This window comes from Bombina bombina, chromosome 4 (genome assembly GCF_027579735.1).
Source record: "Bombina bombina isolate aBomBom1 chromosome 4, aBomBom1.pri, whole genome shotgun sequence".
Classification (NCBI taxonomy): domain Eukaryota; kingdom Metazoa; phylum Chordata; class Amphibia; order Anura; family Bombinatoridae; genus Bombina; species Bombina bombina.
The window spans coordinates 1,017,094,437-1,017,109,002 of NC_069502.1; positions in this window are offsets into that span (position 1 = coordinate 1,017,094,437).

Consider the following 14,566-nt stretch of genomic DNA (forward strand, 5'->3'; position numbering starts at 1 on the left):
ACCTCAAGGACAGCTTGGTACGCACAGACCCTAAATCAAGCTACATGGATACTGCCCATATTAACATCAAAGGCTCATACAGATGCCTAGGGTGCACAACATGTAATGGACTCATAACAACTAAAACCTTCCACCATCCTCATACGAATAAAGTATTTAAGATCAAGCACTCAATATCCTGTACTACAACATTTGTAGTCTACCTATTATTCTGTCCATGTGCCCGGTTCTATGTGGGCAAGACGAGCGGAACACTCCGCGATAGGATGGCTAACCACAGACGGGCAATACGATTGGCCTTAGAACAAGGAGGATCGGATCAACCAGTGGCCAGACACTGTGCCAACATGGGGCACCAGGTGTCCACCATCAGATATATCCTGATTGACCATATCCCCCCCCTCGATAGGGGTGGGGACAGAAACAAGGCCCTGCTTAGAAGAGAAGCTGAATGGATCTATAGATTGGGCACGGTGGCCCCAGGAGGGTTAAACTCACCCCCAGATTTTAGAACGCTCATTTAAGCTGAGATACATACTGGGCCATGGCAGATACACCTGGAGTAATTGGTGACAATGCACTGAGGGTCAGGCCTCGTGGGGGGTAGACCACGCAGGGCAGGGTGCACTATCTGGTGTTGGGGGAGCCATGGTAATGATTCCTCCAATGCAATAATACTCGGTATATTAATGCCTATAGCCAACAAGTTCTCATGTAGTCTTAAAACACTGAGCTTCTTTTACATCCATGGCAATCACATAGAGATTATCCATTAACACCAATCTAAGGTGACAACATCAAGGTGCGGAGAACAACCGATAGGAACATCAGAAAAGCCATAGGCCGAGGAACCATGGGCATATAACCATGACAAGAGATGACATCAACCATGGAACTAAGGATGATACCCCATACACCCTAGGGTCAGGTTGTGCCTACATCACGAAATAGGGACACTGCACTAGGATTGTCTAACTACGATGAAACCAATGGTTGCATTAAGGATGGACATCACTATATAAGCAACATGATACGGAGCAACTAAATGGACTTATAAGGCAACAATAGCTTTCTTTATTATACATTAAGAGAGCTAAGATGTGTGTATTAGATGTAAAGTGTATACAGACATAATAGAGATAGATACAGTATAATTTACAACAAGATCAAAAACCAACTATACATTACTAAAGTTAAGTGTGCAATGCAGCAGCAACAAAGAGGCTGCTGTTTATTTATTTGTTTATTTACTAGTTATTTCTGGATTCTTGTATTTTCTATCCATGCTATATGGTTTGATGCTTTTATTTTTCTGTTATCAAAGTTCAGTGGTGGGGACCTACCACATAATCCACATAGCCAGCTCTAGAAATACATGTCCCATACTCGAGATAATATACAGACACTATATACAATAAGAGCCAGAGCATACTGTTCAGCCCCTATATATGCCTTTAACTAACACACTTTAGGACAGGCAAAAGAGGTATATAGATGTATGAAAACCAGGCTAACAGTGAGGCATGAAGGCAATATGTACCGGCTATAGGATAACGTAAACTGAGACAGGTAAACCAATAGATCAATCCGCCTAAGTAGAACCGGCACAACAAATGGTCACCATGACAACTGCAATATGACAGCAAGTTCTATCGAACCTGTCACGCAGATCATCGCAACAGGCAGCAGTAACATGCGAATAAGGGAGATGTAATCCAGATAACAGGAAGTAATGTATATATGTATATAAGAGCTTAGGTGTAATATATTAGGCACTGGCTAAATAAATGTACGCAAATGCTACAATACACTTAGAGTGTGATACACTGTCAAGAAAGACACAGAGTTTGAAACATTATCACATATTTAGTAGCTTAGAACAAGCAACACAGGATCTTTACATGTATATAATAACAATATAAGTCTTTTATAAAATCGAGGACACCGGATACAACACTACACTTTACACTTCCGGTCCTCACAGTGGAACGCAAAGTAAGCGGTCCACACACACACTGTTTGGAGACACCACACTGAGAAATTTATACACACAGGTATTTCTGATTTACTTTTGATTTGTTTAATGAGCAACATGCTTCTATTTAAGTTTGTTTGATGCACTGTTTGTTTATGCTGATGATGGGGTAGATTACCCCGAAAACGTTTCATTAAAATTTACTACGTTTTTTTCACTAAAAGACCTGAGAGTGCGACCATTATTTTTGGATTATTGATTACATGTTGGCACCCAGGCGGATGACCATTGGAGGGTAACACTGTGTAACTGATGGGTTTTTATATATATATATATATATATATATACACACACACACACACACTTATGCTGTCATGCCATGCCTCCTACAAACTATACATGACATATTGACATTCATTCACAAACAATCATAATGATTGTCTGTGAATGAATGTCAATATGTCATGGTTGTAAATGATGCCTGATGAGCCTTTCACATACCTCCCAATATTTCAAAATTTGAAAGAGAGACACCCCGCTGGCTGGAACTGTTCTGGAGGAGGAGCAAAGCTGCGCCAGCATGCATGAGGAGTTGAAGTGTCACGGCGTGTAGAGCCGGCACTAGACACGTGTTGTGGTAGGTGGGGATTCCTTCCAAGTGTGAACACGGGTCGGGGAAGCGAGCTACCGCTGCGCTGTTACCCTCAGTCATCATCTCACTCAAAATAAGAAAACGGCCCAGAATAAAAAACAAACAAAATTTAAAAAATATGTCACACTGTTGTCAGTCTGCCGCGGCACACCTGAGGATCTCTCACGGCACACTAGTGTGCCACGGCACACTGGTTGAAAAACACTGCTTTAATTACATCCAAGTTATCTCCCTAATCCTTACAACACCCAGGGGTAAAGTTGTGACATCCTTGGGTGTGGCTGCCATTATCCCCCATTAAAAGCATTCCCACAACTTAAGGGGACAATTTATCCTAAATTGAATTTGTTCCTAATGATCCATTTTACCTGCTGGAATGTATTAAATTGTTTACAAATAGCACCTTTACCTTCATATCGGAAGTTGAAATAGCTGATTTTGCCTGTGATATTCTTACATATACTGAAAGTTTCTAAACTTAAAGGTAGGAAACCCACATTTTTTCTTTCATGATTCAGATAAAAAAAATTAAAGCAATTTTAAGCAACTTTCTAATTTACTCCTATTATCAATTCTTATGCGTTCTCTAGGTATCTTTATTTGAAAAGCAGGAATGTAAGCTTAGGAGATGGCCCATTTTTGGTTCAGCACTCTCGGTAGCACTTGCTAATTGATGGCTAAATTTAATTGTTAATGTTAATTTCCAATTGTTCTCTCTAAGTACTAGGGTTTGGTATACAGGCAGACATATGATAAGGAAGCAGTTGAAAGTGATAACAAAAGTAGACCTGATTTCCCTGCAAGCTCAACCAATTTTGATGGGTTGTGGTGTCAGAAACAAAACAGCTATTCCATATACAAAATTCAACCTAAAGATGCAATTTCTCATACGTTTAATACTCTGGTGCTGATATAAGAAGTCACTGGAAACACATTAAGGAAAAATAATTTTACGGTATACTGTCCCTTTAAGAAAGGTGGACTCTCTTTGTTTCTTTCTTTCTAAAATAAGTCTCAAAACAAATGGATCATGTCCGTCCGACATCGCTAAATGCCGACAGCATACGCTGTCTGCATTTAACATTGCACAAACATTTCTAGTGAAAATGCTTGTGCAATGCCGCCCCCCTGCACATTCGCGGCCAATTGGAAGGCTTGCGCGGAATAAGCTGCATCCGCTGCTTTATAAACTGGCCCTTAAAGGGACATAAAACCCATTTTTTTTATTTCATGATTTAGATAGAACATTACATTTTAAACAACTTTCTAATTTACTTCTATTATCAAATTTTCTTAGTGTTCTTGTTATTCAGAAATGTAAGCTCAAGAGTGTGCACGTGTCTGTAGCACTATATAGCAGCAGTTTTGCAACAATGTTATACATTAACAGGGGCACTAGATGGCAGCACTATTTACTGTTGTGTAGTGCTTCAGGCATGTGCACGCTACCTACTCCTAGGTATCTCTTCAACAAAGAATAACATGAGAATGAAAAAAAATTGATAATAGAAGTAAATTGGAAAATTTTTAAAAATGATGTCCTCTATTTGAATCATGAAAGAATTTTTTGGGTTTAATGTCCCTTTAAGTGCTATTGTATTGTTTTGTTATCATGTATTTCAGGGTTACGCAAAATTAACTGTATTTACTGGTCCTTTAATCATGTCTACAACATTTTCATCTCGTACCATTCACAAACATTCATCTGATTAATATTTACATGCATGGCTTAATGTATGGCATAAACTGAATCTTACAGTATGCACCAGTGTGTTTAATGTTTCTGCTAAGTGAGAATCTGATATGGTTGATGACCTAGTCTGCACTTATGACACACCATGGGTTGTTTATATAAAAACAAATAATATCATCTCTACCAAAAAAAAAAGTCTTAGAGATATACAATGCAATTGTTTATCCCTTTGAACGTAACTTTGAGTCTCCATTCTGTGATCTGAATTCTTGTTTATTTGTTTGAACTTAACTTTAAATCTTTATCCTTTGTTCAGAATCCCATTTCCTTCTTATAACCTTGGGTGCCAATATTAAAGTAAGTTTTATTACTCAAAAGAATTATTAGATTTTAACACTTGCAAAACACACTGAGAAAATGCCAATATTTCTCATTGTTTATTGTGAATTTATTCTTTTTAATATTTAGGCACAAATACATATATGCATTGTTTGCAGGGGATGGTATAGGAAGCTAACTTCATATTTACTTAATTTTATGTACATTATAGAAACTTCTGCCAAATGAAAGTTATATTTTTAAGGTTTTTTTGACTGGTTTTGACTGGTAGGATTTCAAGGATTTTTCTTAACCACATTGCTATACTAGATAGTAACTAATAGTTACATTGTATCTAGCTTAGGGTTTATTTTTATTTTACAGGCAAGTTTGTATTTATTTTAACTAGGCAGAATAGTTACTAAATAGTTAGTAACTATGTACTAACTACCTAGCTAAAATAAATACATACTTGCCTGTAAAATAAAAATAAACCCTAAGCTAGATACAATGTAACTATTAGTTATATTGTAGCTAGCTTAGGTTTTTTTTTTTTACAGGTAAGTATTTAGATTCAAATAGGAATTATTTAGTTATTAATTGTAGGTTTTAATTAGATTTATTTTAATTATATTTAAGTTAGGGGGTGCTAGGGTTAGGGTTAGACTTAGGTTTAGGGGTTAATAAATATAATATAGTGGCGGCGACGTTGGGGCAGCAGATTAGGGGTTAATAATTGTAGGTAGGAGGCGGCAATGTTAGGGATGGCAGATTAGTGGTTAATAATATTTAACTAATGTTTGCGATGCAGGAGTGCGGCGGTTTAGGGGTTAATATGTTTATTATAGTGGCGGCAACATTGGGGGCGGCAGATTAGGGGTTAATAAATGTAGGTAGGTTGCGGTGACATTGGGGGAGGGAGATTAGGGGTTAATAAATATAATGTAGGTGTCGGCGATGTTGGGGGCAGCAGATTAGGGGTTAATAAGTATAATGTAGGTGGCGGCGATGTCCGGAGCGTCAAATTAGGGATTAATAAGTATAATGTAGGTGTAGGCGATGTCGGGGGTGGCAGATTAGGGGTTAATAAGTGTAAGATTAGGGGTGTTTCATGTAAGGGTGTTAGGTGTAAACATAAATTTAGTTTCCCCATAGAATCAATGGGGCTGCGTTACGGAGCTTTACGCTGCTTTTTTGCAGGTGTTAGGCTTTTTTTCAGCCGACTCTGCCCCATTGATGTCTATGGGGAAATCGTGCACGAGCACGTACAACCAGCTCACGGCTGACTTAAGCAGCGCTGGTATTGGAGTGCAGTATGGAGCTCAATTTTGCTCTACGCTCACTTCTTGCCTAATAACGCGGGTTTAGAAAAACCTGTAATACCAGCGCTGTAGGGAAGTGAGTGGTGACAATAACGTGCAAGTTAGTACCGCACCCCTCATAACGCAAAACTCGTAATCTAGCCGACAATTATTTATTTTTAAACCCCAACTTTGACGCAAAACCAGTATATTCATGGGCAAAAAAGTAACATTGTCATATAATGCTTTCATTGGCATTGAACTATAAAGTGAGCTCTGCATTAAAGGGGCAATCTACTTGAAAAAAAGTATATAATCCATTTATTACTCATTACCAGTTACTAATGTATCATATTTTATAGTATAATAAACTTATAACAGAAGTGAATTTATAACTATATTAACAATTTTAATTATTGTTATAGGTGTCTCTGGTTAGCAACCTTTAGAGCCTGGAACATCTCAATCTACCTCAGCATCAGCCCCATGTAGTCGTCCGTCAACCTCCCTACAGTCGGCTAAGGCTATACCATCAATATGGACAGTACGTACACTTTACTTCTAATACCAGCCATAGTCTCTCATCTGCAGCTACATTGCCTTATATTCGGAGTAGTACCTCAGACACAGCAGAAGGAAAAGGCACAGGAAATTTTTGTTTTCCCTTAAGCATTGGAAATTCATGCTTGATAATAATTAAACTTTAAATTTAATTTTAATTTTATTTTCTATACAGCTCATGTTGGGCGTTTATTTAGATCAGTGTTAAAGGGATATTCCAGCCAAAATTGGAAACCACATGGGTGCATTTCGGTATTGAACAGTAACAATTTTGTAATATACATGCATTAGCAAAAATGCTTCTAATAAAAGCTATAGCTGTTTCAAAAGTGTATTTAAGTATGCACCATGCACCAGCATTTTAAACACATGACTTGTTTAGAGAGCTTAAGGTGCTTGTACCATCTGGTAATTACTCAATTTGTTAATTGCTGACATGATACAAGCCCCACTAATGATCTGAGGAGTTGCATTATTTAAAATGTTGGTGCAGTGACAATATCTAGCTATGCTTCACATGCACGTGCAGAGAAAAATGTTAACACTAAAACAGTAATAACTTTTACTAGAAGCATTTTTACTAATACATGTATATTACACATATGTTTCTATTCAAAGATGTAATAAATCTATGTGCATTTAATTTTTCACTGGAAGGTCCCTTTAAGAAATCCACCAAGACTTTTTGAAAGTAAGAATGTATGAAATATATTTGCAATAAAGAAAATTCTTACTTTGCAATGTTGCAGTTCTTGATCTGAAAAAATAGAATAAAAATTGTATTTATGTGAAATTATATTTTGTATGACATTAATCTGAAACCTTTATTGTCATGTTCCTTTAACAAAAGTAAGCCATAGTAAAATGATGGCTATTCATCTATTATGTATGCTGTATTCCTGTATATATCATACAAAGAGAAAGAGAAACATGAAGTACTAATATACTTATTATATTTAGCAAAAAAATATTATTTTTATGTCTGGGCCACTTCAAGATAAGATGGCATTGGAGATTATCAAACATATGTTATAGAACAGGTATCCTTAAAAGTTCTTCCAATGTCTAGGCCAGTTCAAGATAAGGGGGCCGAATTATCAAGCTCCTTCAGGCTTGCCGGAAACAGCAGTTATGAAGCAGTGGTCTTAAGACCGCTGTTCCATAACTGGTCCGCTGCCTCTGAGGCTGCAGTCTTCAATCCGCCTGATCCTATACGATCGGGTTGATTAACACCCCCTGCTAGCAGACGATTGGCCACGAATCTGTAGGGGACGGCATCTGTAGGGGGATTGCATTGCACGGACAGACAATGATAAATCGACCCCAAGGTATCAATGCATATTAGTTTACAAAATGTATTAATCTGGATGGCTAAAAAGTGTGTACAGTATGTCTAGGCAAGTTCAAAATAAGGTGCCAATGTATCTTTTGTCAAAAATGTAATTTCTCTGGGTGGACTGGACAACAATTAACGTATGTCTAAGCCAGTTCAGAAAAACATGATACAGAATAGGGTAACACATACATTAATTTAAAATAATACACAATAATACCATACAGTAAGATGAGTTTAGTAAGCTTGATAAGATATGTGCCTTTTATGTGGACATATGCAACACATTTATATTAATTCTTATTTACATTTTTTTTTTAAAAACTGAGGAAGATTATTTTTCCAGAGAAGTCAGTCTTCATCTGGTACCTATACAAGAGGAAAGTAATGGATCTTCAGCACAGGAAAGTGTAACACTAGATTTCTTACAACTAGCACAAAGACAAGAACAGGATTTCTAAATACATTCTCCTTTAGCTGCCTATCCTGAAGTTCAAGATGTAGAACCTCAACAGCCTGAAGGGGATCAGCCACATCAGCAACAACCACAGCAAGAACTAGATCCACCACAGCCTTAACAGGAGGATCCTGCACTCAATGAAATGCTGACCTTACCTTGGGGTTATAGGGTGGATAACAGACAATTACAGAACATGTTGGGGACCCATCTTAAAAAATGGTAAAATTGCAATCGTAGGAGATTCCAGCTTTATAGAGAGATGTTTGAGGATTCATATTTATTTTACAGGCAACTTTGTATTTATTTTTCACTAGGTACAATAGCTATTAAATAGTTAATAACTATTTAATAGCTACCTAGTTAAAATAATTACAAAATTACCTGTAAAATAAATCCTAACCTAAGTTACAAATACACCTACACTATCAATAAATTAATTAAATAAATTAACTAAAATTATCTAAACTAAAATACAATAAAATAAAATAAACTATAGTACAAAAGAAAACAAACACTAAATTACAAAAAATAAAAAAATATTACAAGAATTTTAATCTAATTACACCTAATCTAAGCCCCCTAATAAAATAAAAAAGCCCCCCAAAATAATAAAATTCCCTATTCTATACTAAATTACAAAAGTAATCAGCTCTTTTACCAGCCCTTAAAAGGGCTTTTTAAGGGGCATTGCCCCAAAGTAATCAGCTCTTTTACCTGTAAAAAAAATACAAGACCCCCCAACATTAAAACCCACCACCCACACGCCCCTACTCTAAAACCCACCCGATCCCCCCTTAAAAAAAAAACTAACATTCCTCCCCTAAAGATCACCCTACCTTGAGCCGTGTTCACCTAGCCGGGCACCAGTGGTCATCCGATGGGGCAGAAGAGGACATCCGGACCGGCAGAAGTCTTCATCCTATTCGGGCAGAAGAGGACATCCGGACCGGCAGACATATTCATCCAGACGGCATCTTCTATCTTCATCCTTCCGGAGCGAAGCCATCTTCTATCCAGCCAACGCGGAGCCATCCTCTTCTTCTGATGTCCTAACGCAGAATGAAGGTTCCTTTAAATTACATCATCCAAGATGGCGTCCCTCGAATTCTGATTGGCTGATAGGATTCTATCAGCCAATCGGAATTAAGGTAGGAAAAATCAGATTGGTTGATTTAATCAGCCAATCGGATTGAAGTTCAATCCGATTGGCTGATTGGATCAGCCAATAGAATGCGAGGTCAATTCTATTGGCTGATCAGATCAGCCAATCGAATTGAACTTCGATCTGATTGTAATTATTTTAACTAGGTAGCTATTAAATAGGATTGGATCAGCCAATAGAATGCAAGGTCAATTCTATTGGCTGATCAGATCAGCCAATCGGATTGAACTTCGATCCGTTTTGTAATTATTTTATCTAGGTAGCTATTAAATAGTTATTAACTATTTAATAGCTATTGTACCTAGTTAAAATAAATACAAAGTTGCCTGTAAAATAAATATAAATCCTAAAATAGCTACAATGTAACTATTAGTTATATTGTAGCTATATTAGGGTTTATTTTATAGGTAAGTATTTAGTTTTAAATAGGATTAATTTATTTAATTATAGTAATTTTATTTCGTTTTATTTAAATTATATTTATTTTAACTTAGGGGGGTGTTAGGGTTAGGGTTAGACTTAGGTTTAGGGGTTACTAACTTTATTATAGTAGCGGCGATGTTAGGGGCAGCAGATTAGGGGTTTATAACTATAATGTAGGTGGCGGCGGTGTCCGGAGCGGAAGATTAGGGTTTAATAGTATAATGCAGGTGGCGACGATGTTGGGGGCGGCAGATTAGAGGTTAATAAGTGTAAGGTTAGGGGTGTTTAGACTCAGGGTTCATGTTAGGGTGTTAGGTGTAGACTTAGAAAGTGTTTCCCCATAGGAAACAATGGGGCTGCATTAGAAGCTGGACGCTGCCTTTTTGCAGGTTTTTTTTCCAGCCAGCTCAGCCCCATTGTTTCCTATGGGGAAATCGTGCACAAGCAAGTTTTAGCCAACTTACCGCTACCGTAAGCAACGCTGGTATTACAGGTAGAAGTGGAGCTAAATTTGCTCAACGCTCACTTTTCTGAGGCTAACGCAGCCATTCAGAAAACTTGTAATACCAGCGTTGTTTGAAGTAAGCGCTGGAAAAAAAAAGGCTCGTTAGCCCCGCAAGTTTTTACTGACAAAACTCGTAATCTAGGCGCAAAATTGCAGTAGAAAATAATGTTTATGTTATGTTATTTATGTTAATAGTTAAATTCATATTTTTCATGTTTTCTATTATTACAATGTGTGTGTGCTTGTGTTTGCATTTTTTACGTTCATGTTTTTAATTAATAAAAAAATTATTGTTAAATATTTTCCTTTTCCATTACAAATAATATTCTATTGTATCTAACAAGAAATTCCAAAAAAGTAGTTATAAAATAATTATTTATTATTTAAAAAAATATATATGCAAGAACAATGTTAAAATAGGATACATATTGCAATAACTTTAATCTTTAAAGTAAAATACTAACAAAATGCTTCTAGAATAAAAAATCCAAAGATATAAGTAAAATTTTTTATTTTTTTTATTTTACAGGCAACTTTGTATTTATTTTCACTAGGTACAATAGTTATTAACTATTTAATAACGTCCTAGTTAAAATAAGTACAAATTTACCTGTAAAATAAATCCTAACCTAAAATACAATTACACCTAACACTACACTATCATTAAATTATTTACCTAAACTAACTACAATTAACTACAATTAAATAAAATAAACTAAAGTACAGAAAACAACAAACAATAAATTACAGAAAATAAAAAATAATTACAAGAATTTTAAACTAATTACACCTAATCTAATCCCCCTAATAAAATAAAAACCCCCCCAAAATAAAAAAAATCCCTACCCTATACTAAGTTACAAATAGCCCTTAAAAGGGCTTTTTGTGGGGCATTGCTCCAAAGTAATCAGCTCTTTAACCTGAAAAAAAAGAAAATACCCCCCCAACATTACAACCCACCACCCACACACCCAACCCTACTCTAAAACCCACCCAATCCCCCCTTATTAAAACCTAGCACTAACCCCTTGAAGATCACCCTACCTTGAGCCGTCTTCACCCAGCCGGGCACAAGTGGACCTCCAGAGGGGCAGAAGTCTTCATCCGATCTGGGCAAAAGAGGTCCTCCCAGCGGCAGAAGTCTTCATCCAGACGTCATCTTCTATCTTCATCCATCTGGAGCGGAGCGGGTCCATCTTCAATCCAGCCGACGCGGAGCCATCCTCTTTAAACGAAGTCCAAGCAAAGAATGAAGGTTCCTTTAAATGATGTCATCCAAGATGTCGTGCCTTGAATTCCGATTGGCTGATCCAATCAGCCAATAGGAATGAAGTTCAATCCTATTGGCTGATCCAATCAGCCAATAGCATTGAGCTTGCATTCTATTGGCTGTTCCAATCAGCCAATAGAATGCGAGCTCAATCCTATTGGCTGATCCAATCAGCCAATAGGATTTTTCCTACCTTAATTCCGATTGGCTGATAGAATCCTATCAGCCAATTGGAATTCAAGGGACGCCATCTTTGATGATGTCATTTAAAGGAACCTTCATTCTTTGCTTTGACTTCATTTGAAGAGAATGGCTCCGCGTCGGCTGGATTGAAGATGGACCCGCTCCGCTCCGGATGGATGAAGATAAAAGATGCCGTCTGGATGAAGACTTCTGCCGCTTGGAGGACCTCTTCTGCCCGGATCTGATGAAGACTTCTGCCCCTCTGGAGGTCCACTTGTGCCCGGCTGGGTGAAGACGGCTCAAGGTAGGGTGATCTTCAAGGGGTTAGTGTTAGGTTTTATTAAGGGGGATTGGGTGGGTTTTAAAGTAGGGTTGGGTGTGTGGGTGGTGGGTTTAAATATGGGGGGGTATTGTTTTTTTTTTTTACAGGTAAAAGAGCTCATTAGTTTGGGGCAATGCCCCGCAAAAAGCCCTTTTAAATGGTATTTGTAATTTAGTATAGGGTAGGGAATTTTATTATTTTTGGGGGCTTTTTTATTTTATTAGGGGGATTAGAGTAGGTGTAATTAGTTTAAAATTCTTGTAATTATTTTTTTATTTTCTGTAATTTAGTGTTTGTTGTTTTTCGTACTTTAGTTTATTTAATTAAATTGTAATTAATTGTAGGTAGTTTAGGTAATTTATTTAATTATAGTGTAGTGTTAGGTGTAATTGTAATTTAGGTTAGGATTTATTTTACAGGTAAATTTGTCTTTAATTTTAACTAGGTAGTTATTTAATAGTTAATAACTATTTAATAACTATTGTACCTAGTTAAAATAAATACAAAGTTGTCTGTAAAATAAATATAAACTCTAACGCCTAGATTTAGAGTTCTGCGTTAGCCGTCCAAACCAGCGTTAGGGGGTCCTAACGCTGGTTTTGGCCGCCCGCTGGTATTTAGAGTCAGTCAGGAAAGGGTCTAACGCTCACTTTCCAGCCGCGACTTTTCCATACCGCAGATCCCCTTACGTCAATTGCGTATCCTATCTTTTCAATGGGATCTTTCCAACGCTGGTATTTAGAGTCTTGGCTGAAGTGAGAGTTAGAACTCTAACGACAAAACTCCAGCCGCAGAAAAAAGTCAGGAGTTAAGAGCTTTATGGGCTAACGCCGGTTCATAAAGCTCTTAACTACTGTGCTCTAATGTACACTAACATCCATATACTACCTATGTACCCCTAAACTGAGTTCCCCCCACATCGCCGCCACGCTAATTCAATTTTTTAACCCCTAATCTGCCGAACGCACACCGCCGCAACCTACATTATCCCTATGTACCCCTAATCTGCTGCCCCTAACATCGCCGACCCCTATATTATATTTATTACCCCCTAATCTGACCCCCCCCACGTCGCCGCTTTCTACCTACACTTCTTAACCCCTAATCTGCCGACCGGACCTCACCTCCACTATAATAAATGTATTAACCCCTAAACCGCCTCACTCCCGCCTCAAAAACCCTATAATAAATAGTATTAACCCCTAATCTGCCCTTCCTAACATCGCCGACACCTAACTTCAAGTATTAACCCCTAATCTGCTGACCGGACCTCGCCGCTACTATAATAAATGTATTAACCCCTAAAGCTAAGTCTAACCCTAACACTAACACCCCCCTAAGTTAAATATAATTTTTATCTAACAAAATAAATTAACTCTTATTAAATAAATTAATCCTATTTAAAGCTAAATACTTACCTGTAAAATATACCCTAATATAGCTACAATATAACAAATAATTATATTGTAGCTATTTTAGGATTTATATTTATTTTACAGGCAAATTTGTATTTATTTTAACTAGGTACAATAGCTATTAAATAGTTAATAACTATTTAATAGCTACCTAATTAAAATAAGTACAAAATTACCTGTAAAATAAATCCTAACCTAAGTTATAATTAAACCTAACACTACACTATCAATAAATTAATTAAATAAACTATCTACAATTATCTACAATTAAATCAACTAAACTAAATTACAAAAAAACAAACACTAAATTACAAAATATAAAAAAAATTACTTGAATTTTAAACTAATTAAACCTACTCTAAGCCCCCTAAAAAAATAACAAAGCCCCCCAAAATAAAAAAATGCCCTACCCTATTCTAAAATAAAAAGAAAACAGCTCTTTTGCATTTAAATAAACATATAATACCCCCCCACCACCCACATACCCCTAATCTAACCCAAACCCCCCTTAAAAAACACTAAGCCCTTGAAGATCTCCCTACCTTATCTTCACCATGCCGGGTATCACCGATCCATCCAGAAGAGGGTCCGAAGTCTTCATCCTATCCAGCAAGAAGAGGTCCAGAAGAGGGTCCGAAGTCTTCATCCTATCCGGCAAGAAGAGGACATCCGGACCGGTAGACATGTTCATCCAGACGGCGTCTTCTATCTTCATCCATCCAGCGTGGAGCGGGACCATCTTGAAGCAGCCGACTCGGATCCATCCTCTTCTTCTGGTGACTCCCGACGAATGAAGGTTCCTTTAAGTGACATCATCCAAGATGGCGTCCCTCGAACTCCGATTGGCTGATAGGATTCTATCAGCCAATCGGAATTAAGGTAGGAAAAATCTGATTGGCTGATTGAATCAACCAATCAGATTCAAGTTCAATCGGATTGGCTGATCCAATCAGCCAATCAGATTGAGCTCGCATTCTATTGGCTGATCGGAAC